The sequence below is a fragment of the Linepithema humile genome, chromosome 1, assembly GCF_040581485.1.
Source record: "Linepithema humile isolate Giens D197 chromosome 1, Lhum_UNIL_v1.0, whole genome shotgun sequence".
NCBI classification, from domain to species: domain Eukaryota; kingdom Metazoa; phylum Arthropoda; class Insecta; order Hymenoptera; family Formicidae; genus Linepithema; species Linepithema humile.
Genome location: NC_090128.1, coordinates 5345678 through 5371196, shown reverse-complemented (window position 1 = coordinate 5371196; position 25519 = coordinate 5345678). Strand labels below are relative to the sequence as shown.

At 41.0% G+C, this 25519-nt stretch overlaps 1 protein-coding gene across 2 annotated transcripts in view; it reads left to right on the top strand.

Moving 5' to 3' along the window:
- Positions 1 to 309: 309 nt before the first annotated feature.
- The window catches only part of lobo (lost boys), an 86014-nt gene continuing 60804 nt past the window's right edge, over positions 310 to 25519 (top strand). For both annotated transcript variants that reach the window (XM_067361166.1, XM_067361165.1), the window contains exon 1: positions 310 to 827. The gene's annotated coding sequence lies outside the window, so the exon portion shown is untranslated. The remainder of the gene's footprint in view (positions 828 to 25519) is intronic.

Here is a 25519-nt window from a genome sequence, read left to right as displayed (position 1 = left end):
TGATCGGCCAAGCAAACCGACAAACAGACGGACACGCAGGCACCGCGAACTTTCTCCGAACGGGGAACGGTCGGCGGCGGCAACGGCGGCGCAACAGCGACGGCAACGAATTCATGACCTTGCGAGACCTTCCGCTCGTGGCACCCGGCCGCTACGTGGCTGATGACATTGAGAATCGCGCGTCGCGAGTATTCATCGCCGGTACGATCACGTGGAGCAAAACGCGCTCGTTCTGTGGAAACATCGACTTCGAACCACGATGCACCGCTATAACAAATGAGGAGAGGATTCCCCGTGCTCCGTACCTCACTTGCCGGCACTAACCGGCACGCTTTAGTTTGCGCATTCCTATACGTTTCCTTTCGCTCTCGCTCGCGCCCCTACCATTTGCAGTTCGTTCGTTCGTCTCTCTTTCGCCGCCGCCGTCGCCAGTGCGCGTCTCTTTCTGCCGTCGCGTTGGAGGAAGAGGGTATGCACGCCTATAACAACACGTGTATATATATATAGATATAGATATATACATATATATGTACATACGTATAACTACACATAACTCGGTCTCCGAGTTCTCCAAGTGTTTCTGTTTTACCTACCGCCACCGACTCGTAAACGCAGTTTAAGCGACTTCGAGATGGCAGTCGGCGGCGCCGTTCTCGTATTACGGAAGTAAAGTTTTCAAGTTCCACGACACTGACCCAGTTTACCCTCTCCTCCACATGGCCGTTCCCCATCTCTCTTTCTCCGACTCTCCGCGCATCGAGAATCTTGGCCTCTCCCTTCCACCTATTTAATACTTGGCACTCGACGATACAGCTTCTCGAAGATATGTAAGTATAAATGCCGAACCATCGGCGGAAAAGCGCTCTCACTCTCGTCCTCCGCGTCTTTATGTTTTAAATTTCAAATGCCGCCGTGCCTTGGATGCGAGCGAGACAGGTGAATACCATGTGGATTTCCAAAAAAAAAAGAAAACAGAATAAGATTAAAGCAACGCTTTATCCATTCTCAACTCTTAGCTCCTTTGATATTTTTCAAAGTTTCGGTCCTCCGATCGCCACGCGAGAGGCGTTTCAATTGCGTTTGCATGCCGCGCGGATGGGCTAAGAAACACCAAGGCAATTAAAACAATGCGCCGAGCGTAATTGCCCGGCAGTAATGAAACGAGATGCAATAATGAGCGAGGAAAGTCTAGATGTAGAGAGAAGCGGCTGTTATGAAATAATCAGCTGTTGTGAGAAAATCGACGGCAAGGTTCTTCTGTCGTGACTCAACTCGAAATTCACGCGTAGTATCACTTTTGGTTCGTCCCTACGGTTGAAATAACAATTAGTATATTACGATGCAGGAACGCGTGATGATTTGCGGACGCGAACCGATAATTTAACACGACCTAGAATCGTCGCGAGCGCGTGATAATAAATGAGATTCCTTCGTGCGAGTAATAGATTTACGATGACATGCGTGCGAGAATGTCACACCGCACGGTGTTATTGACCCTGACACTGACATAAACCACTGTCGGCCGATCACATTTGTCTATAACGTAATACAAATTTCGAAATGTAATAATCGTGCGTTCGCAAAGTATCTTCTGCAGTGTCTGTTTGTTTTTAGGTAGCTCTTAGAAAAGAGCATTTTCTCGCAAAGAGCGACTTTCGTCGCTACGCCATTGTAAAAATCAACCTTTGTTATTTCCATGTCTCTTTTCTTCTCATCTGGGTCATTCACTCTAGGGCCCAAGGGGGGACACGTGACGTATGCTTTTGTGCAGGTTTCCCGAAAAATCAACAAAACCGGAATAGTGGCGCCGGGACTGCGATATCGCATCACTGCTACAGAAAAAGTTACGCGTTCATTATGCGTTAAATACAGAAAGTGTCATTCAAAGACATCTTAATGTTTAAAAGATCCTTCTTTATCAAAGCAGGATGTGTCCGTAGCGTGCTCAATATTGACAGCGTTTTGTTGTTACATTAAAAAAAGAATTAATTAAAACAACTCGAATTGTTCTTACACATGGCGAAGAAACAATCGTACTTTCCTGAACAGAATTTTTTTTTTGTGTTTTTAATATCTTATTTGTGATCTGACTTGATTTTTAGTCAATCTGACTCGATTGTAGTGAGTGCGACCACTATCCTGCGCAACTCGAGTGCGACCACTGTCCTGCGGAACTCGAGTGCGACGATATTCTCGCAGCAACTTTAAAACTCGGTTGCTTTCAGAGAAAAGAAAGAAGAAGAATTCGACTTATAGAGGTTTCGACGGAATTTAATTTTTAACACTAGCACACATGAAAATATACATTAAAATTGACATAAATAACTAAAAGTTATCATAAGAAATCCGCTGTGCTGCGCCGCGAGCGAGGCAAACGAAGGTAGGAAAGGCGGTAAGAAAATAAGAGTCAATGGGAATACAAGGAACGCAGCGTGAAAAAGAGCGAGAGAGTCATTTGGCGGGAAAAGCGAGGAAGTGGGTAAAAGGAAGTCCGTGAAGCGAAAGAGAGAAAGGTAAAGGATATGGAAGTGAGCGGATAGAGCACATTAAACAGAACAGAAAAGTTCTTTACGTGATTTTACTTTGCTTTATGGCTTTAATTGCTTGGGAATCTATAACGTTTTCAATTTTTATAAGAATATTACGAATTGATCTCTATATCTCGAAACAATTCGAGTTGTAGAGGTGAACTAAGATAATTGTTATTCGAAAATACTTCGAGTTAATTTATATTTTTCCTCGAAACTTACATTAAAAAAAGAATTAATTAAAACAACTCGAATTGTTCTTACACATGGCGAAGAAACAATCGTACTTTCCTGAACAGAATTTTTTTTTTGTGTTTTTAATATCTTATTTGTGATCTGACTTGATTTTTAGTCAATCTGACTCGATTGTAGTGAGTGCGACCACTATCCTGCGCAACTCGAGTGCGACCACTGTCCTGCGGAACTCGAGTGCGACGATATTCTCGCAGCAACTTTAAAACTCGGTTGCTTTCAGAGAAAAGAAAGAAGAAGAATTCGACTTATAGAGGTTTCGACGGAATTTAATTTTTAACACTAGCACACATGAAAATATACATTAAAATTGACATAAATAACTAAAAGTTATCATAAGAAATCCGCTGTGCTGCGCCGCGAGCGAGGCAAACGAAGGTAGGAAAGGCGGTAAGAAAATAAGAGTCAATGGGAATACAAGGAACGCAGCGTGAAAAAGAGCGAGAGAGTCATTTGGCGGGAAAAGCGAGGAAGTGGGTAAAAGGAAGTCCGTGAAGCGAAAGAGAGAAAGGTAAAGGATATGGAAGTGAGCGGATAGAGCACATTAAACAGAACAGAAAAGTTCTTTACGTGATTTTACTTTGCTTTATGGCTTTAATTGCTTGGGAATCTATAACGTTTTCAATTTTTATAAGAATATTACGAATTGATCTCTATATCTCGAAACAATTCGAGTTGTAGAGGTGAACTAAGATAATTGTTATTCGAAAATACTTCGAGTTAATTTATATTTTTCCTCGAAACTTACATTAAAAAAAGAATTAATTAAAACAACTCGAATTGTTCTTACACATGGCGAAGAAACAATCGTACTTTCCTGAACAGAATTTTTTTTTTGTGTTTTTAATATCTTATTTGTGATCTGACTTGATTTTTAGTCAATCTGACTCGATTGTAGTGAGTGCGACCACTATCCTCGAAGGTCGAACCTATAAAGGTTTTCTTTAGGGAATGAATAAAAACTGGAATTGTAGAAATTTTTGTCGAAGTAGTTAACGAGCTTTTCGACGCGAATTATCCCTTTCTTCGTAGTGACAGAATCAGGCAGAACGATGAAAATTTTTGTTGCTAGTGAATGATGTCCACCAATCCATACTGCAGATAATGGTTAATGGTCGAAATATTTTTTCCCGTCAAAAAGACGGGACTCTCTTTCGCTTTTTTCCACGCTGCGTCCCTTGCGTTTTCCTCCGCCTTTTTCTTACCGCCTTTACTACCTTCGTTGGCTCGCTCGCGGCGCAGCACAGCGGATGCGTAAACGAACGAACAGGCGGGCGTGTGAGCGAGTGAGCGAGTGAGCGAGTCGACGATACATATGGCAAGCGAACTACGACGCAGCGAGTTTCAAACGCGCCGATTTAACTCGCGCGATGGAACTCGCTGCTCGCTCGCCCGTAAACAATCGTAACGGTCTCGGGTTTCAAAACGCGGGTTTCGAGAACCGCCGCGCGTTATCTGCGACGGTTTCAGCGGCCGACTGGCTATCGCTAATCAGAGAAGACTTAGTTGCTCGATTCCTTGAGGTGGAAGACGCGGGAAGAACGATTGCGCCCGATGCCGATACGTGCGTATGAGAGATACGCGCTGATACATTCGACATTATCGCTGACTGTAGAATGCGTAATATGATTCCGTGAATATCGCGCAATACGTAAAATTATCACGTCAATACACAAACTTGACACAGGCGTCACGGAATATCGCGATCAACATATGTACAACCTCGAAAATGTCAACGATATCGATTTTTAATCCGCGACCCACAATATTTGTATGATTTGAGAAAACATCGCGTTCTTTTTTTGCACTCTAGAAAAACTTTATTCGTGTGCATATTTGGGAAACGTGGCCCTCATAGTAGCCTATTGTCGAGGTAACCCTATAGTAACGGGATAGTCTTCCTTCGTCGTTCCTAAATAGTCTTTAAATATATTGTATCTTAGATACAGTCTTCCGTATTACGATCGATTTTACGTCTGAACGAGTAAGATTTATTAAGAAATATTTAAAAATCTAACTAATAATCGTGAGAAATATAAAATAGAGATGTATGCAATAAAATCAATGCCAATTTTCACTTATTTTTCATTGTTTTCTCGCCAAAATCGTTACAAATTTTAGCAACGCATTATTTTCCTTTTCTAAATTGTTATTTCAAGTGCAAAGCAAGTTATATATTCAGCGTAAAAAAAGATTATATATATGAAAAATTCTTGTAAAGATTCGAATCGAATCTCATATTTGTATATTTGTATCGACAACTTTATTCGTCGGTCATAAACGTTTCTCGTGACGACATGTCGATACAGGATGGATTTGAGGAATGCTGGTTTAGGTCCGATAGAAATCGTTCGCGAGCACATTCTTTTGTACCGACTATTTACCGGAGTATCGGTACTTTATCTCTCTTTTGATAAGTTATCGCTGCGCCCGGCCGCGCACGGTCGCGCGATTGCCCTCGCATAATCGTGGACACTCAGCTCTCGCTCCCTCGAAATTGCGAGCGTGGCACGGAAACGCTCACGGTTTCGCTGCTCGGATTCCCCTGGCCAAAGTCGGTTGGGTCTACGACGCAGAATACATAGCACTCGCGCGAGCGCAAACACGAAAGAGAGAGAGAGAGAGAGAGAGAGAGAGAGAGAGAGAGAGAGAGAGAGAGAGAGAGAGAGAGAGAGAGAGAGAGAGAGAGAGAGAGAGAGAGAGAGAGAGAGAGAGAGAGAGAGAGAGAGAGAGAGAGAGAGAGAGAGAGAGAGAGAGAGAGAGAGAGAGAGAGAGAGACGGAATCAGGGAGATCTCTAGACCGCGGCGATCGTAAATTCTCGAAAGGAACGTAGCAGCGGCTCTGTTACCTTACCTACGCTCTTCCCGCGATAATATTACTCGGCTTATATTGCCGGGGACTTTGCGGCGGGTGGGATCGGGAACGAGCAGAGAGGGGGGAAAAGTCAGGCAACGCAGCAACACGAAGGGCGGAAAACTGTGGGCACCTTTTGAATGGTTTTCTAAAATGTCTGCCAGCGCTTGGTCGCGGCTAATACATCGCGTGGTCAGTAAAGTCTAAGGGTCTAACCCTTAGGATCGACCGCGTAAGGCCTTGGGTTTAAAAGTGGACCCCATGAAATTATATCCATTGGAATGTATGCGTGCGTGTAAAGGTGGTAGAACTCATGTTTGTGAAGGAGCAGCGAAACGCGGTATGCTCTCAGGTATACAATACAGTGCACCATCACCGTACCACGCAGCGAAGGTTAACAATCACATTCAACGTATACGTATACGTATACGGTCGAATTTTCTCGCGCGATTATGCCGGGACACCGGGATGCCGAGACGGCGGTGGACTTCAGTGGAGTGCAACGGAAACGTCGTGCCGTGAATGCAAAGATTTTCACGACTGTCGAGAAACACGATTGCCGAAAAACACGACAGCCGAAAAACACGACAGCCGAAAAACACGACAGCCGAAAAACACGACAGCCGAAAAACTTGGAAATGTCGAAACAACAAAATTCTTGTTTCAGAACTATGATACGAAAAAGAATACGACGATAATGACGATGATGACGATGAAAGAGCAACAATATCGATAATAAAGACTACAGATGATAGCCAACGAATTATAGACGATAGACACGTGAAGCAATCTAAGATAAGTAAAATCAGAAATTTAGTCACCGTGGTCATTTATTGTGTTTTTTAAAAATCATGAGTTTTTTCAATCTCTAATCAGATTTTTAAAGTTTTTCTACTGATATACAATAGAAGATAGAAGGTTTCAAAAGTTTGTTTACTGATATACAATATAGTTTAGAAAAGAGAAGCCGGAAAAAAATAAATCATTTTTTAAAGTTGCTTTCTGATTGTTGCTTTCCAAAGGTATTATCTGCCTCAAACTTTCTTCTTCTATTTTTCTTTTTTTCTATTTCAAATACATATTTAATCTGGTTAAAAATTTGATCAGATATCTGCAAATACAATGATATTGCTATGAGAGCGGTGGTGTAGAAATGACGAAAATAATGACGACGACAGTGGTAATGAAAAACTGCGATGACTGTATAACAATTGCGAATATAACGACAATGATGATGAGTACGGCGACACCGTGACGATAATGACGACACCGTGAGCCCTCGCTCGGTGAGAACGGCAGCTGGTCAGCATTGCCGTGCATGCGACACCTCTTGTGATCTGGTCGCGGGACCCGCATGCCACGGCGATCGTCGATCGTCTGGCCCGAGGGCCAGATACGCGGTTCTCTCTCTTTCTCTCTCTTTCCCGCACGCACACGATACGGTCACACAAAGGCGGGGGAGAGAGCGTATGTGCGGGCCCCGCGGGGTGTGTTCGCTCCGGTCGTCTCTCTCTCGCTCCGGATATGTCGCGCTCGCGTTCGCTTCGAACTCGACAACGGGCTTGGTAGCGGAGCGAGCGAGCCGAACCGTTATAATTCATTCGCGCGAGCCTAATATTCGACGGCATACTTTCGCGAATCTTATACCGGATGCGCTTTCCGAATGATGTTCGGATTTTATCGAGCGCCGATGGTATATTCATTTCGATATTTTTACAATAAGTTTTTTTTCGAAACTACTAATGCTGCATAACGTAGCTACTGCTTGCTCATAGTGCAAATTGTGCAAGAGAATTATGCAACAACACATTGATCAATATAATTGAGAATGATTAACATTTGCTATATATTATTTATCATTATTATTATTACATCTATATCTCTTATATCTTTCTGCTTTTATATTATTTTTATTATCTTTATATTTGACATTTTATGCGTGCCGAGTATTGTATTATAGATGTTAACACTATATATGAAAGATAAAATATAGCACAGTCATAAATTTATCAACAACTAGGAATCGATATTGCGACGTCACCAAAGTATCGTCAGTGTTTTTATCCAAGTCTTAATTTTACTTGCGGGTGTTTGATCGATGCGTGCGTGCAATAGAAAGAGAGAGAGAGAGAGAGAGAGAGAGAGAGAGAGAGAGAGAGAGACAGAGATAAAGAGACGGCGCAATCGCTCGTTTCATTATTAATTTCTTGCGTATCTCGGAATATCTAGATGTGGCCACCGCGTAACGCACGTATTATACAATATCTCGCGAGAGGAATTTTATCAGGAATTCGGATGGCACGAATATCGGTTGCTTATTGGTAAAGTAATAAAGCGATGCTGTGGATCGGATTATCGGGCGCGCGGTAATTATCGAAAAGGGAAGGAAGCGTCGGTCGGTCTTCGACCTAGAACGCACGCGCGCGATCGACGTTTTAGGTAATATTTCACGTTCCTCCGCGAAGGCTATCGCCACGATGGATCGCCAAAATGGAATTCGCCCCCGCGATATTTTACGTCGTGTGCTATAATGCGCGCGCGCCCGCTCGCACGGCCGCCATGTGCCAATTAATATCGAAGACTATAACCCCGAGGGTCGCGCGGCATCGATTTGAACTTTGCTTTATGTACAAAGGCACCAAGTACCGCGCGTTGGGCCTTAAATTAAGAATTGATTCCGTGCGAGCAAGTGTTTATTAATCTTGCAGACGGAGGCTAAGCGTCGTATGAGAATTATTCGTGCCGTGCGAGTCCTCCGCTCGTCCGTGCTCTCGCTTAAAAGTGCGCGAATGCAACGCGTTGAATATTTTACGCAGATCGCAGCAGGAAGCGCGAAACGTTATCACTTGCGAGTTGCAAAACACATGTCACGAGCAGATGCAATAAAAGAGGTCGTCGACTTTCGGAAGACAAACTGAAAATTTTACGTTCTCACAGAAATTGACAGCTAATTGACTGATGGAAGTTAGCTTTGACGTATAAAAACGAACGAAAGGATAAAAAATCATTCTATCGATTCTAAAAAATTCTAAAACTTAGCAAATTATTGAGACTTTGTTTAGGATCGGTGGAGTTCTAGATCAAGCTTTGTACACCTTTTTTAAGGTATTGTATGTCTGACAAATTATTATACAAACCTTTTGGGATGCGAAAGGTAAATCTATTCACATAAATCACATAAGGACTTTTTATCTTTTGCATAGATTGGTAAGTAAAAGTATAAGTAAAAGTAAAAATTAGTTGTAAAGAAATAGAATGGTTTACGGTTATATGCTGAGAAAAATGTAAGTCTTTAAAAGAATTCCAAAAAACTATCTCAAATCTATATCTATCTAAAATCGTTCGGTAAAAACTGACCAATGTGTTTTGAGTGTGCTACGTTCTGTTCAATCGGCGCGTCAAGCGCAGACAAAAGGGATCGGGCTTGGCGACCAGCGGGATACGGGAAGAAGGGAAATCGAGGGGAACGGCTAACGGCGACGCGACGCGAAACGAAGCGCGCGCGCGAGCGGGAACGAAGGGCGAGGGGAATGACGACGACGACGACGAGCACGACGGACGCGCGGGGCCTGGCAGCAGGAAGCTCGCGATGCGTGACTCACCGAACGAACGGCCGCGTGTGACGTATAGCGAGCGAAGCGAACCCGCGGGTTCGTTCGCGTTCGCGCGTTCCCCCTCGCCGCCAATCTACCGATTTCCCCCTTTGGACGCCCGCTGCCTGATCCGAGGGAGAAGGAGCCCCCTCGGCCGTCTCTTCCCGCGGTTACCGCCGGTTACCTCCCCCCCTCGCTCCGGCTCCCTTCTCGTGTTCCCGTCTAGCTCCTAATACCACGTCGCGGAGCCTTTGTCCTCTGCCATCACCTCGCGTTATTTCGCACTCTCGCGTGCGGGTATGTCTGTGTGGCGTGTCCGGGCGTCTGTCTGTGTACGTCGGGCGGACGAGAGAATACTCTTGGCGAGTTCGGTCGACACGGCGAGTTGCGTGCCGTACACGCTCGGACCCAGCGAGTGCATGCGTATTGGTGCGTGTTGGTGCGTGTGTGTGCGTGTCTGCCCGAGCGGCATATGCGTCCGTCCGCCTGCCCGTCTGCACGCGTGCACGCATACGTCCGCGCTCTGAGAAGCGGTGCATGCGTGCGCTCGGGTAATCGCGCGCGCGGAATAAGCCGCCACTCGCATCGCTAACTGCTTGCGAGCGAGAAATTAGCGAGTGCGAGCGAAAGAGCATCACGAACCAGCCGCGCGGCTTGTTACGAACGGCTCGAATATGTGAGATACGGTGTCTTCTTTATTGTCTTCGCTGCGCTTGTTTGACATATTCGAAAATTGATACGTGACACTTTTGTTCTTCTAAAAAAAAAAAAAAAAGGAAAGAATATTAACTTTTAACATTGTTGCATCTATTACCAATAGATAGCATTCAAGTTAAAATGCTCGGAACACTAAAAACGAATATTTCATATTTTTTTGGTCTCGTGGACTGAAATCGTGCCATCTCTTGCAAATTGTTGTATTGAATTCAGAGCAGCAGGATACACACGGTCCCTACTTTCGAGAGAATTATGCTCATTCGCGATTTTCGAAGTTCGCACATACAGCTGCGGCCGACTCTGAAATGGTCAACCCGGGCTTTGACGAGATACCTTTGATAATTTATTTCGCCGGAGCGCAACCTTTTCCTCTTGCATCGTCGTTTCGTCGGTTCGTTACTCGCGGCTACAAAGAGCTCCAGGAATCGTCGACGCAAAGTAGAGAGCGCAGGATCGATTTTGCGTTCGATTAAATCCGAAAAATTCCTTGAATCGCACGAGTTCTGAATCTACATGCATGTTCGGCAAGAGAAAAGTCTAATTATGTGTGTGCCAATTAGAGTTGTAAGTCGCGCTGGGTGGTTAAAAAAAAGCAACCAGCATATTAATTGATATTAATTGAGTCTGCGCATCAATAGCTCGCTGCTATCTCTATCTCGACTTTATATCATCGTGACGTGACGGTGTTTTTTTCTTTTTTTTAGAAGAATTTCACATTTCGATAATAATCCATTAATCTACAATCCGTTCGGAGAAACAAAATTCGATAACGAAATTATTTCTAGCGAAATAATTCGAAAATTTTGTTCACTAGCTATTCGTTCGTTTTATATTATTTTTTGTTCGTTATCATAATTTTGATAATCTTTAAGTGTAATAAGTGTATTCTTTCCTTTTTTTATTTGATACGGTAAATCTCGTGTTTTTCGTATTCTTAGAAAATATTGAAAATAGACCTTCGGATTAACGGCACGGTAAAAAGTAATCAGCTTTGAGATTGTATTTAACACGGCTACATCTTCTCGAAATGTTCCTGCGGCTTCCTGTGGAACTTGTATAGCGCGATAACACAAGTAGCATCCGATAAGTAACACGCTGATAGAACTAAAATTTGACGAGCAGTAAGCCGCTTAGTCCTGAGTGGCCAAACAGGCCGCGTTGCTAATTCTTGGTCAACGGTGCATTAAGCGTACAATATTTATACGGAATTAAGGTTGGCTCTAATTACTCTCGCTATTCCTCGCTTACTAATGCCAGAAGAACGTGTAAAATCGATCGGTGATTGTATCTTCTGCCGAAAAATCGAATCAATCAAGTAATTACTCTCGCGCAAACAAATGTCAGATAATGAAAAAGAATCAACACGTAGAATGCTTTTAAAAATTGAATTATGTGTATATTTACTGTGCATATTTACTGTCAACACAGTCATTAGCCTTACAAGACACATTAATATTTATTTCAAATCCGATTTCTGCGATCTCATAGATATTAAAAAACAAATAATAATGTTAATAAAGTCGACAAAAATTCAGGTGTGTAGGAAATTAATTAAGTACAACTCGTGTAATATAAAGTAGTTGAAAATCCTTTGTACTGATGATGGCCAAAAGATTGGCCGAAACGTATGCAAGTTAAGAGAAAATAAATAATATTAACAAGCAAACGACATCTGGTTTTTGCTTTGGATCCTCGAAGCTTAATACGCTTTTAAAAATGTTTTATTTTATTAAAGAAAAAATCTCTATTTGAAACCATGACATTAAATTTATTTGGTTTATTTTTATACGAAATTCTTGTACTGAACTTAAAAATAATAAATATTCATATTTTTGTCGATTTCGACAACTAAATTTATCTGTGGGATCGAGAAACGTTGACATTTCTGTAATGATATGACCAATACGCGCTGTGGCCGCGAAAGGCCTCGAAACGAGACGCGAGAAACTCGCGTCCTTTTGGCGTGTGGGGGGGACTCGCGCAATTCTGTCCCGATATGTTAATGGGTAAGGTTAAACCGTGACGCGCCGATCTTTCGCTTGCGAAACGACGGCACGTTAAAACCGCGCTTCGTCCGCGGTGGCGACGCGGCTTGGTCGCGCTCGCCAGCTCTCATGTCTGTGATGTAATCACGGCTAGCAAGCAGGCACAAGATTACGCAGAGTTCCGTTTGCGATTTCTACTCGTCGCACATCGACATGCTGCGATTCGCCAGATAGGTAGTGAAGCAAATTTTTTTTTTTTTTACAAAAGTGGCAGTAATGGATATAACTCTTTTTTTATTTCGGCAGAGAATATTTTTAAAAGATAAAGAAATTGTTTTCCTCTGTATATCCACATTTCTTTTTACACTGGCCAGTAAAGAGCGGTATCTAAGAGATGCGATATCATCGAAATGTTGCTAAAATGGACACGTCGATCAGCTTGCGCTCGTATTTCATTTAGACTGTGTAAATCGCCGCGTACAATGTTTCACGGCGTTGGATTTATGCCATTCTCAGAATAAACGGCTCGTTCGATCGATCGTGGAACCGCGGTGGCGCGCGAGGCGATTTCGCGAGCTCATTAAATTCGCAAACGTAGATCTCCAGGACTTGACTTGTCGCAGTTCGATAGCTCGCGGAAAGATTCATACTGCTTCCGGCCTAGATTGCTATTTAAACGCTTGACGCGCAGGACGTATTTCGCGATTTGGCTGCTTTCACGACGGAATTATTCGGTGGATGTTGCACCATTACACGTAAATAATGTATAGACTTAGTTTTAACGCTTTAGAATTAACTGCTGCTATTTTTTCGAGAAACCGATTTTTTTGTGTTGGATTTTTTAAGAAAAGGTATTGGAAATGATCGAAAATAGTCGAAGACGACAAATATTGAAAGAGCATGAATAAAATAGAATTTGAGATGTATAATGATTATAAGTTAAATAATTTTAACATTATATAATTATTTAAATTTTAATTATCTCTTTCTTCGTATAATTTTTGACGTTTTTAAGTTTAAGTTAGAAAGCTAAAGTAGCGCTAATGCAAATATTTTGCAAATGGAAAAAAATTTCAACATGTACGCGTAATGTCACGAAAGCGAACGAATTTTCAAGCGTCCGAGCTTGCTGCCTGTCAGTTTTCTTAATCGTTCTTTTTCACGCTTCGTAACACGTAACGGGATTTAAGAAATATGATAAAGTATTCCCTTCGATATGCGGCAAAAATGCGTCGTATGACTTTAATCTTGTCGATAACATTTATCATCTTGGCAAACGAATTAAATATAAAGATTGTAAAAATTCTTTTTCTTTTCCAAAATTTAACATTTATGTGCACGTTTTTACAGCATTTAAAAATTTCATGCGCAAAAATTCCAGGAACTCAACTCACATATTCTCTGAAGTTGTGAACTTTTGGAGTGATTAATAGATTTGTATACAATTACCATACTGAGAAAAATGTTCTGTTTAATTCAGCAAACCTGTCTGTTCGATTTTGGACGAAACAGACAGATTCTGGTTGAATCTGGTAGATTCAACAATCTGTTTGATTACAAACTTGTAGAGCTTCTGGTAGATTCAACCAGAATCCGTCTGTTTCGTTCAAAATCGGAACAGACGGTTTGTTGAATCAAACAGAAGATTTTTCTCAGTGCATCTTTGTATGCGGTACCACCTGTGGCATATCTATCAATCCACGTGTAAAACGTCCATCTTAAATTATTTGTGTAGATAATTTTTGCAAGTTGAATCTCAGAAATGATAGAAAAAAGAATGGTTTTCTCCTTTTCGCCTCACGCAGCTCGTTCGATCGTAGACGCGTCCTGATTAACGAAATTAAAACCAACGGACCAATTTGGTGCTGCGGCACGGCGCAAATAGAGATTACCTATGCGTGTACGGGATAGAAAATATTTGCGTATACAGAATGCGCGTTGATAGAGCTAAACTAGTAATCTAGAAAATTATAAAAATTGCTAAAATTAGGAAACATCCGCACAAAAATATCATTTGCCATATTAACTAAATATTTCGTAATAATATTTATCGTATTACAAATTCGTAATTTAAAATAATAATTTCATAATCATTGACGCACATCTCTCTTCTTTCCAAAATTTTTTATTTTTCTTTAAAGTGTCGCGGCTTTGAAGTTGCAAATTAGAATATCTCAAGACGGGACGTATGTGCTTCCAGTCTTTGCGAGTCATGCGCCAGAGAGATTAATATTTCGCGATGTTTTCTCGGCGCGCGATGGCATCGTTGCCATCGAGGGATGCGGTCGATAATTTCGCGAAACGCGCGAGGCGAAGAAACGCGCGATTTCGACGCGTTGTGTGGCGAAGAAGACGGGGGCGCGCGGAGGATGTCGGAGAAACTTTAATTCGCGCGCACTCAATAACGCGTATCAAAACTCCTCTCACCTCTCGCGTCTCTCGTCTTTCCAACGGCAAACTCGTCGTTTCGTCCATCCCCCTCTCTCTCCTTTTCTCTCTCTCTCTCTCTCTCTCTCTCTCTCTCTCTCTCTCTCTCTCCTTTCTCTTTTTTTCTCCGCCCTGCCGTCCGCTTTCCTCTGCTCTCGTCCTATCGGCAGTTTTTATCACGCACCGAAGGCACGGTGCTCGCCTCCATTATACCCACATCCATTCTACCGTAGCCCTGCTGGAAAAATCTGGCATCGGGGGTCTCTCGTCGACGGACGAGCTTCTCCCTCCTTCGTCTCACCCTCACCGCTCCACCTCTTCCTGTTTCCTCGTCCTTTTCTTCTTCTCTGTCTCTCTCCTTTTCTTCTCTCGCTTTCCGAGCTCGTTCCGCGAATTTGCGCGCCCTGTTGGATTATGGAAGAGAAAGAGAGAAAGAGAGAAAGGGAGGAAGAGAGAGAGAGAAAGAGAAAGAGAGAGAGAGAGAGAAAGAGAGCGCAATTCCCTTTTCCGATTTTCGTTCTAGAAACAGAAACTGCGCAGTTCGGAATCAGCACGAGGCGACAGTAGAATTTATTGCGGTCGCGCGGAATTGCAGGCGTACACGAGAGAAAGAAGGTTTTTCCAAATTACGGATAGCGTCGAATGTGGCATTTTGGAAGGACCTTGTGAATTCTTACACCGAGGTTAAACGATGATGTACAGCGTCGAGTTGAAATTGCCGACATTTTGTACAGCCAAGATTTCGAATTTAGCTTTCCTCCAATTTAGCTCTCCCCCCTCTCCCCCCAATGTTTTTCCTTTAACTTCTACGTTCTTTTTAACGTTGAGAAAATTCAGTGAACGAATGTGAAAAATTGTTACTCGCAATGTCACGGTTGTTCCTCGAAATATCAATGTGACATTTTACCACGCGATATTCATAGTACGCGAAGGGAATATCGTGTTGAATTTTTCACTAACAATTAATGTCGCCGAAATTTTTTTCCCCGTTAATAATCACTCGTGTCCATCAATTAGTCACGCCTTGTGTCTTCCTCGAAAGTTCCTCGGCACTTTTTCTGCCTCTTAGGTTGCCTGAATTCCAGCCGTGCGTTAAAGGGAGGAGCAATCGCGGGCTGATACATATATATAGTATACCTATAGACTGGTGTACTCGTTCATTGTCCCGCGCGCTGGTAATGGCGCTTCTTCGCGAAGTCAACGTTTTCCTAATGAGATAAACAATACCGTATTCGCGAATCTGTTACAGTTGCTAAGCATTGGCGTGTTCAAGGCGTCCCGGTTCGCGCAACGGTCCGTACACGTGACCCAGATCCATCTATCTTGGTCGAAACGCATCATTGGCAAGCCATAGCTCTCTCTCTACACCTAATTGAATCTAATTAAAAGCTGCAGGCTAATTAGCGCTCATAGCCGCGACGTTACGTTGAAAAAGATGAGGCAATAATCTTATAATTTTACGCGTTCGTGCGTTCGCGTCGATAAATTGTTCTCGTCTAAAAAAATTCACTACTCTTGTATTCTTGATATTTATTATCAACTTTGTCCTTTGTAAGATCTAGACCAGTGTCGTCCAATTTTTTTGTACATGCAAACTATTTTTTTTTTAATAGAGCGACCTCGCAATCTACTCATGTACAGAGGAAAAAATATAATATTAAATATAGATTGAAATTGTGAGTGTATGCTCTTGTCCAAAATAATAAAAAATACGTGAAAGAGGATTGACAGCCAAAGCAGGATGTCAAACAGCCTGTATCAATCTTGTTAATTATTGATTATTAATCAAAGATAATTACATTCATAAACGTTTCAGTCAAATCTTGACCATCTTCAGTACATACAGTTTATATACTATTAGTAAATTATTTTTAGTAAATGACTTAATTTAATGTACTATCTTAAGGAGGGATTCTAGTCTAGAGGTTTGGAAAAATCGAAAAAAATTTTTTTTTTTTATTTTTCGCAAGTATTTGCCCTATAGAATAAGTGGCTAAAAGGATTTTTCCCGATTCGAAAAGCTAACATGAGTTTAGAGCCTAGAAAGCAGGACTCCCCTAAGTAAAGTAAAGAAGTTAAAAAAACTTTAAACGCGTTTTTCGCGAGACCATTTTTTTTCAACTGGTACCCATGATATCTCAAAATCCATTGTTTCGATCATTCTCAAATTTTACACACATCTTCAGCACACGTGTGGCTATGGTTGGAACTAGAATCTTTTTGAAATATGATTTTTTGCAAATTCTACAACACTTTAAAGTTGAAAAAAGTCGCGAAATTCGATACCTTACTTTTAAAAGCGCACAACTTCCGTAAATTTTAACATTTTATAAAAATTCTAGTTCAAACTAGAGCCACACTTTTATATTTTGAAAATCTCTTTGAATTTTTTGTTTCCGATCACTACAACGGCCGGAATCATGGGTACCGTTTATCACTTTCTTTTTAAATGGGTTAGAAAAACCACATGTACCGCGCTTCTTTATTTATATTTTAAAATAAAAAAATTTTGAAAGATACTTGAAAGGTGCACTAATAGGTATGTAGGAAAAATCCCCATCTCAAAAAATTCCGTAGCTTTTTCACAAAAAAATCGCAGATAACCTAAAAATCGGGTCTCTAGACTAGAATCTCCCCTTAATGGACAATTAACGATTATGCACTGAAGATGGTCCGAACTGAAGATTTGACCGAAACGTTTATGAATGTAATTATCTTTGATTAATCAATAATTAAGAAAATTGTTACAAGCTGTTGACATCCTACTTTGGCTCTCAATCCCCTTCTTCACATATTTTTTATTAAATATAAAATTAGAATATGATTTTAACATTTATTAAACATATTAATAGAGGCAAACTAAGTGTCAGTATATAAAGAAATTAATAGAAACAAAATAAATAAATAAAATAAAATTAGGAATATAAATTTTATAATAAAATCAAACAAAGTAAAAATCAAAATGTAAAACTCTGTCAAAAAACACAATGCCGATCGACCGACAGATCACGATCGACTGGTTGGGCACCCTTTTTGGACACCTAACATAACGAAAGGAAGGTAGGTTAGACGTTACCGATGCTCGTTCTGAGTTTCCACGCACACAATCGAGAGCCATGTTCATGTGTTGCGCAGAGTTTTCTGATATCGTGATCCGGTCGAGGTGACGTGTTTTTAAATCTTTACATTTTAATTTTTACTTTGTTTGATTTTATTATAAAAATTATATCTAATAATTTCTTTATATGTGTGCCGAAATGATTCCACGCGACAAAACAGCATAAAAAATAGAAACGTAACAATCATGTGCCTCTCTACGGTCTGCACATCATTTGCACACTTTTTTGCATCGATCTAGAGATGTCGAGATAAGGAACAGTGGAGATAGGGAAGATTGTTTGAAGGTAATTGTTCACTAGATTGAATTCACCGATAATATTCAAGTCCAATTTATAACACTTAATTTAACACTTAATTAACTAACACTTAATTAACACTTAATTTATAACACTTAATTTAATTAACACTTTAATAAATTGAGCAATCCGTCTTCACATTGAATATTCTTGTGATGTTAAATGTGATATTCATGTGAATCATATTAAAGTGCAAAAATTTCATTAAAATAACAAAAAGCCTTACTAAATTCAAATTAAAAAAACTGCTTCATTAACAATCAATCGGATTTAATCCTATATAATTGCTTTTTCATAAATCGTTTATCGAAATAAATTTTCGCCAATGTTTACGAAAATCGCACGTGAACGAAAATTCCGGCCGACTAAATTGCTTCGATGAATTTCCAGGATGTTTTCAGAAACACTTTTCCGCGATTCAATCTTTTTTACTTTTAATTCTTAAAGAGATTTCTCAGGATAACAATTAATCTCTTATAACGAAATATTCGATAATCAGACATAGCAAATTTTATTCTAAAAGTTGTGATTTTATTCGACACATCGAATGATCTCCCACATGATGCAGGTTTTAGAAAGTACGATTCACGTGATACAATACCGCATTTTCGGTCACCGTCGTGCCATTCGATGAGCAAAAAGAAATATTTTTTTAATTGCCCAAAATGCCAATTTTTATTCATGTTCTTTTCGTTATTGACATAAAAAATGGTATATCAGAAAACACCTTTGTTGGAGCAAATTTTCAAAGAAAACCGAAAAACCAAATGACAAAAAAACAACCAATCAGATAGATAAGTAGTGACTTCGATCTGCGACGAACAAATAACATATACATACAGCCAGTGTCTGATTTGAGAAGCTAAACAGGCGACCCCGCGGGGGCCTTCGCGGGGCCCCGACTTAAGTAAGTTTGACTCTGCGTGAAGCTCAGAACGCTTTATACACGCGATTTTCTCTAAAGGCCCAAAATAGATTCGAGAAAAGAACCTAAAATCCAGGACCCTGAACCCAGAACAGGTCATAGAACAGAACAGGTCACACTCTATGGTTCTATCTTTCTCGGATCCGAGGAAATTTGCGAAGGCTGGTAGGCTTCAGACATCACGTTTCTTTCCATCAAGCTAAAAAGTTTAGCTTCCTAAAAGTTTTTGGTTAATTGGCGTCAAACGAAACTGTCCGACGAAAAAGCGATGTAATGTAAGTAAAGTAAAATTTTTATAATTCCGATTTTTGTGCCTTTCGAAAAATTTTTCGAAAGTTCTAAACTTTTTCTTTGCTGAAGCGTGAAGTAAGTGCAATGAAATTGACTGAATTTTATATCAATGAATAACTAATGAATGAGTAAATAATTTGTAAAAAGTACTTGAGAAAATACCTTAAATTAAAAAAACTGTTGTATTTAATTTCTTTACTGAAGAATTTTTTTCTCGAATTTTCTTTTTCAAAGTTTTGAGAATTTTCTTCTCAAAATTTCTCCAAAGTTGAAACCTATGTGTTTCTCGTAAATTTTTCAATATTTTTTTTCCAACATCGCAACGCACTATCTTATTCTCAATAACACTCGCACGCTCTGAAGTGTACGTACAGCGCATTTAAGAATAGAGGCATAGAAATGTGTGAATAAATTGTATACGAGAAGAAAATTTATTACTCTAGTTTTGATAAATTTAAATTATCTCAAACTGGAAAGCTATATTCACATGCGTTTATGCGAAACGTTATATTTTGCATTTCATCTTTGACGAAACCTGTATATTGCCTGTAAATCTGCACATTTACAAAATTACGAGTTTGATGAATTTATTAATCTAGAAAATGAAATCACATGCCAAAGGTAGAACTGATTCGTATTTTTTGGAAATTAGTCGAGAGAACGAGTAAAGAACGTAAAATGAAAAATTGAGATATAATTAACTAGACAAAGTTACATGTGGTTGTTTGCGTGTGACCGTTATGAATCACTTAACGTAATGCCTTAATTATCTGAAATATCTCGAATTTCCTTATTTCGTCAGCATTGTTAGTGACGAATAGGTTTGGACCATGTTGAACACACGTTTTCGAAATCCTTGCGATAAGATTCGTTACATAGCTTGGCTTCACGTTGCTTTCAATGATTCACCTTTTAGCTCTTTTCCACAGCGGACAAACAAGAGCACCGGTTCTCAATCAATTAAATATATCAGAATCATTCTTGAGAATATCTCACGATAGTTATTCTCTCAAAAGTCAATATATCTTGTACTATTATTATATATTATTCTCTCTCTTTCTCTCTCTTCCGTTATATATATATATATATATATATATATATACGCGCTACTCCTATTCCCTATATAGCATGTATGTGTGTATGTGGGTGTATGTATGTAGTAGATAGGGTGGCAGAGAGCGGTGGCCATGGGTCGCGCGGCGCAGCACACGACGCGGCACGGTGGCCAGAGAGCGAGTAGCGACGAGGAAAGGGACGCTGAAGGGGACGGCAGAGGGACGAACGTCGACGCGGATAGTCGCGGCAAGAGGGTAGACAAGGGGCAAACAGGGGAGGGACGGGGCAGCGGGTGGCGAGGGAGAAGGTAGAACGCGGCAGCGGCGCGAGGGAGAGCCGACGCGCGAGTATGGGCGAAGGAGAGCGGTGGCTGCGGGGTAGCGGAAAGGGGGGCACAAGCAGCGCCAGTGGGCGACTGTGGCCCGAGGGGGGTACGCGGGGAGGGGACGAGGAAATGGGATGGGAAAGGGACGCGGGGAACCGACGTGAGGGGGAAAGCGACGAGGGGAGAGACGTATCAGGGAGGACGGAGGTAATTTGAGCGTCACACGCCGAGCGAGCGGCAACGAACGAACGCCAGGCAACGTCTATGTGCTACATAAAGAGGGTCCCCCCTCGTGTCCCCCTCCGTTCTCGCGCTCGCGCTCGCGCTCGCGCCCTCGTCCCCCTCGCCTGCCACGCCACGCCACGCCGTGCCGCGCCGCGCCGCGTCCTCTCCCCCGCGTTCTCCCCCTTATGTATCCAACCCATCGCGAACCTACGATGCGACGCGACCCATGTACAACGCGACCCAAAAGTCTGCGTTGCCTGCCTGCCTGCTTGCCCTGTGCCTGCTTGGTTGCCTGCTTCTATCGCGTTGCCTGCCTCCGCTCCGCTTCGCTAGAGAGAATCGCGCTTTCGTGGGTAGAATATACGAGGTGGGACCACGGAGATGCGTTCCTGGGCGAAGCCATGCTGGGAAATGGCTTTAACCCTCGGGTTAGAGAATGAACCGTGAGAGAGCCATCGGAGAGGCGCGGGAGAAACCGGAAGATGCAGCAAGGATAAATATTTAAGTGTTTTAATTGTTGGATTTCGAATTTACAATGCAGGCGGTCTACGATTTCTTTTTGTAAAAAAATCTAAAGAAAGGAATCACGACGAAAAAATGTGAGGAGAAAAAAAATATGTCTTGTAACAGATGCTGCTAAAATTCCGTTTGACTAATTTACAATGCAGGGTGTCTGCGATTTTTCTTTCCACGGATTAGTCCTTGAACAAAGTCTTCTATTTTCGAGCTCAATGGTGATGTATTGGTTTTTCTTAAAGGTATAGACACATAAAAATCAGATGCATTGTTCGTGTAACGCTGCGAAGACAATGCAAAGTTTTAAAACCGCTGCGCGGTATACCGGGAATTCGTGCGCGCGTCCGTTAGAAATATTCTTGCGTCATCGCGGTGGATGCGCGGTCTCTTTCATTCTTTTTTATTCCATCTAAATATAAGCAGCAGGAAGTAACGCTGATGTCATACGGTGAACCGTATTGACGTTCGAGGATGCATCGCCGCGTAAAAATGATTAGATATAATTGGAATCACATCACTCGTGATGTGTCTCAATGACATTGTGTATCTACATATTTGTTCTATGTTAAGGAACGCTCATATATCTTCACAGGGCTCATAAAACGTTTCGATGGCACGACAAAGCTTACCGCCACACCTACTTCTTTGCAAAAAGAATTGTTAATGCTCTCAGTTTTAATAGCATAAATAATAGCAGCGGAGTTTTTGACTTTCGCACAAATCTATTACGTGTTCTATAAACCAGAAGTTCGCCATCCATTCATGTTCTAATCTTGAACAAATTTATTATAGATTGTTTGTTCCCTGTTGGCGCCTCTATGTAACAACGCATTATGTACATCGAAGTAACTCATTATGTATATTGATTCTTTTTGCGCATTAATTTAAAAAAGCCTACCATTATAGACGGCAATCTATTCTCGGAAATGTAAAAATAAGAGGCGAAGCGCGTTTTACGACAATTCAAAATATATCATACAGAAAATAAATATTATTTATTTTTTACATAATATTATTTCTCAATGCAGACTAGAAATGCGTTAACTGCTATTCAGTTGTCAAATAACTTTCACCATCAACCTAAAAAATCCATTAAGACGAATCTTAAAGTCCGAAATGTTAATTTTGAATCTGCGCGATCTAACATAACGAACCAATGCATCCGGATTCGTAATGGATGTATTGTATTGTATGTAAAAATAATCTAAATACGTAAAATAACAAATGGATCTTTTTAGAAAGGATTTATGGATTTATGAATCTATACAAAGAGATCTATACAAAAAGTAATAATTTAGAATTTCTGTAGAATTCTATTGAAAAAAAGTGCACGGTTTGTGCACCCAACAGTATTCGGTATGCATTTTTTCAAATTATGACTTCTTTCGTACCGAATATTCTTACGCACTGAAACAGCGGGTAACTGACGGTTTAAAAGCAACAAAAAGGGAAAAAGTAAAAAATGGAAAAAAGCGTGAGAAGAGAAAAACACGATCCTCACGGATACGCGCGTATCAGGTAGCTCGCGAGATCATTAAACCTGATAACGACCTCTCGATACAGTGACCTCTCGCGCGTTCGAGCGGCTCAGAATTCACGAGTCGAACTTCCCGAGCATACGGTAAGTCAACGTCCCTTTCCCTACCTACCTGCGTTTCCTCGTATTTTTGCAAGCAACGGTGCAGCTTTCCCGACGTCAGTCGCGTACGCTTCATCGGTGCTGTCGTCGTTGTGTCCGATGTCGGCGGCCCGATGAGAAAGAGAGAGAAAGAGCCGTCACCTATTAGGCAGCAATTTATCCCTACAGCCGCGTCATTAATCACACGCTAATTAGTGAGCTTCGCGCTACTTACGTTTATGGGCGCACATACGAGAGTTTAGTCGAGACGCCGCCGCGACGGGGCGAAAGGAAGCAAAGGAGGTGAGCGCCTCGCATTCAATATTGAATGCAAATATTTCGAGAGCGAGAGCAGTGTATCCGCGCGCGCGCGCCGGTTTCTTAAAGGTCATTAATCGCCAAGTAATAATCTGTTCATTGTTCTCCGACGAGTGTAGATTATACGTGCCTGCATATCAAAGTTGCGATTCAGTCGCGACTTTCGGTCGATTTTCGAAACGGATGCCCGCTCTCTATTAATCTCATTTGCCGGCGTTTTAATCATGTGAGTAGATTAAAAACGCGTTAATAATGCATCAGTTGTTAATATATCAATAAATGTTCGTAGAGATAATTTTAAAACATGTTACGCATATGAAATAGATTTGTTATTTTCAGAAAACGCATACCGCTTGAAGGTATTTGCGATTAGATGGGAAAATAAATTCATATCAGCTAACGTGAGATAAATCGCTTCTGAGAATAAACAATGTTAAGAACAAAATGCATTTGAAAAAAAACTGTACAATGAGTGTGTTAGAGAGAGGAAGAGAGAGAGAGAGGAATAAAATTTCCGTCTCCCTCATGACGGTTCCCCGAAGCATAAAAGCTTATCGATATCGGCGAGCTGGAGCGCCGAAAATCCGGATTCGTCGCAGGCGTCGATCATAATGGGCGCGGAGACGATGATAATGGGCGCGCGCACCGTCGTCTCTTGAAAGTTCCTACCGGTGGAAGGCTGCAGCGTACCCGAGATACGTGTATCGGGTCGGTATTGGGGCGGAACGAAGAGGGTACACGGACACCCAGGCGTGCGCACGCACACACATGTACGTTTATGTGTATATAAATATATATATATATATATATATACACATATATATAGCTACATGCATATCCGGCGAACACACGAGCGTGCCCATATGCCCCTGCGATGGGACGTGATGATAAACATGACGTTCGAAAAGTTTTCCGTTGCCCGTTTTCCGAGATAGGTCGCGGGCGAGCGAGCGAGCGAACAAGCAAGCGCGATAAAGAATCGGCGGCGGCCGCGACGGGACGAAGCCGGCATTAACGAAATTGTTGCGGTGAAACCCCCGGGTTTTAGTCCTTCGCCGTACTCGCCATCTCTCTCCCCTTTTCCTCCCCTCCCGACCACCCTCGTCCGCAACGGCCGTGCGCGTACCGCGTTCCTGAGGTACCGTTCTGCCGTATCGCGGAAGGGTTGATGAAATTGGCGCGCTGATTAAATTGTTGCCAGGCGGGAAAGCCGGCGCGCATACATATGTAAGAAATTTCTGGCCCTTCGGGCCAACCAACACCTTCGATATCGTTGCAAGATTCTTCGGCCCTTCCGAACGGAATTATCGGGAATAATAATTTGCTCGTCGATATTCATCGGAATATCAAGAAAGACGAGACTTGAAAAGAAATCGGTGAACAATTGAGAATTAATCATTGAGCGCTGTACTAATAATAATAATATAATTAATGATAAATATAATAATTCAAATTAATGATACACCGAGAAAAATGTTTTGTTTGATTCAACAAATTGTCTGTTCAATTTTGAACGAAACAGACAGATTTTGGTTGAATCTACCAGAATCTTGTTGCATTAATAAGAATTTTGGTAGATTTAATCAGAATTTGGTACATTCAAACCAAAATCTGTCTGTTTCGTCCAAAATTGAACAGACAATTTGTTGAATCAAACAAAACATTGTTCTCAGTGTATTATTACAACTACTATTATTATTTATTATTTATCAATTATAGCGTTAAAAATAATTATTCTAAGCCATGGTAGTTTTGTTTTCAAATCAAAAACACTTTTCTCATCATGTAGGAAAGGTAAGGTAAGACGGACCAATTTAAATATTTATCCTACTTATATTTTCTACTTATACTTTCCTCTTATAATTTTCTACTTATATATTTGCTCTGATTTGAGAAATATTTTACATCTCTTTTTCTCTTTTAACAATTTCTTATTTTTTAACCATTTCTCTAGTTGCTAAAGATGCCTAGAAATTATAAAAGAAAATCGAATCGATGTAAATGAAATGAGAAAAATTTATACAGAGCCATGTTAGAAGAAAACATTGGTAAACGAGAAGCTGCAAAAAAATTCTCTGTTCCAGCAACAATTCTTTATCGGCTTGGTCCTTTTTACCCCACTTATGGGGTAAAACGGACCAAAATTAAATTTTATAAAAATCGTAATAATAATTCAAACTTTTGCAAGTTTTGAAAATTTAACATTATGATCTTATAGTAAACAATCTACATTTTCTTTATGCTGAATTTCAGTTATTTTTTGTCATTAATACAAAAAATATGGCTATTTTTGCTTAGGGGATCCGTCTTACCCCACCTTCCCCTGTGTATTTAGTTTGTAGTTTTATGTGCTATTTGAAAAAAAAAGAGTGGTCGAAATAATTTACATCTCGTTATCTAATCATCGATGATAACAGTGGACAGCGTGAGTGCACTTACAGGCTTTAGTTCAATATCTCTTTGCTATACAATC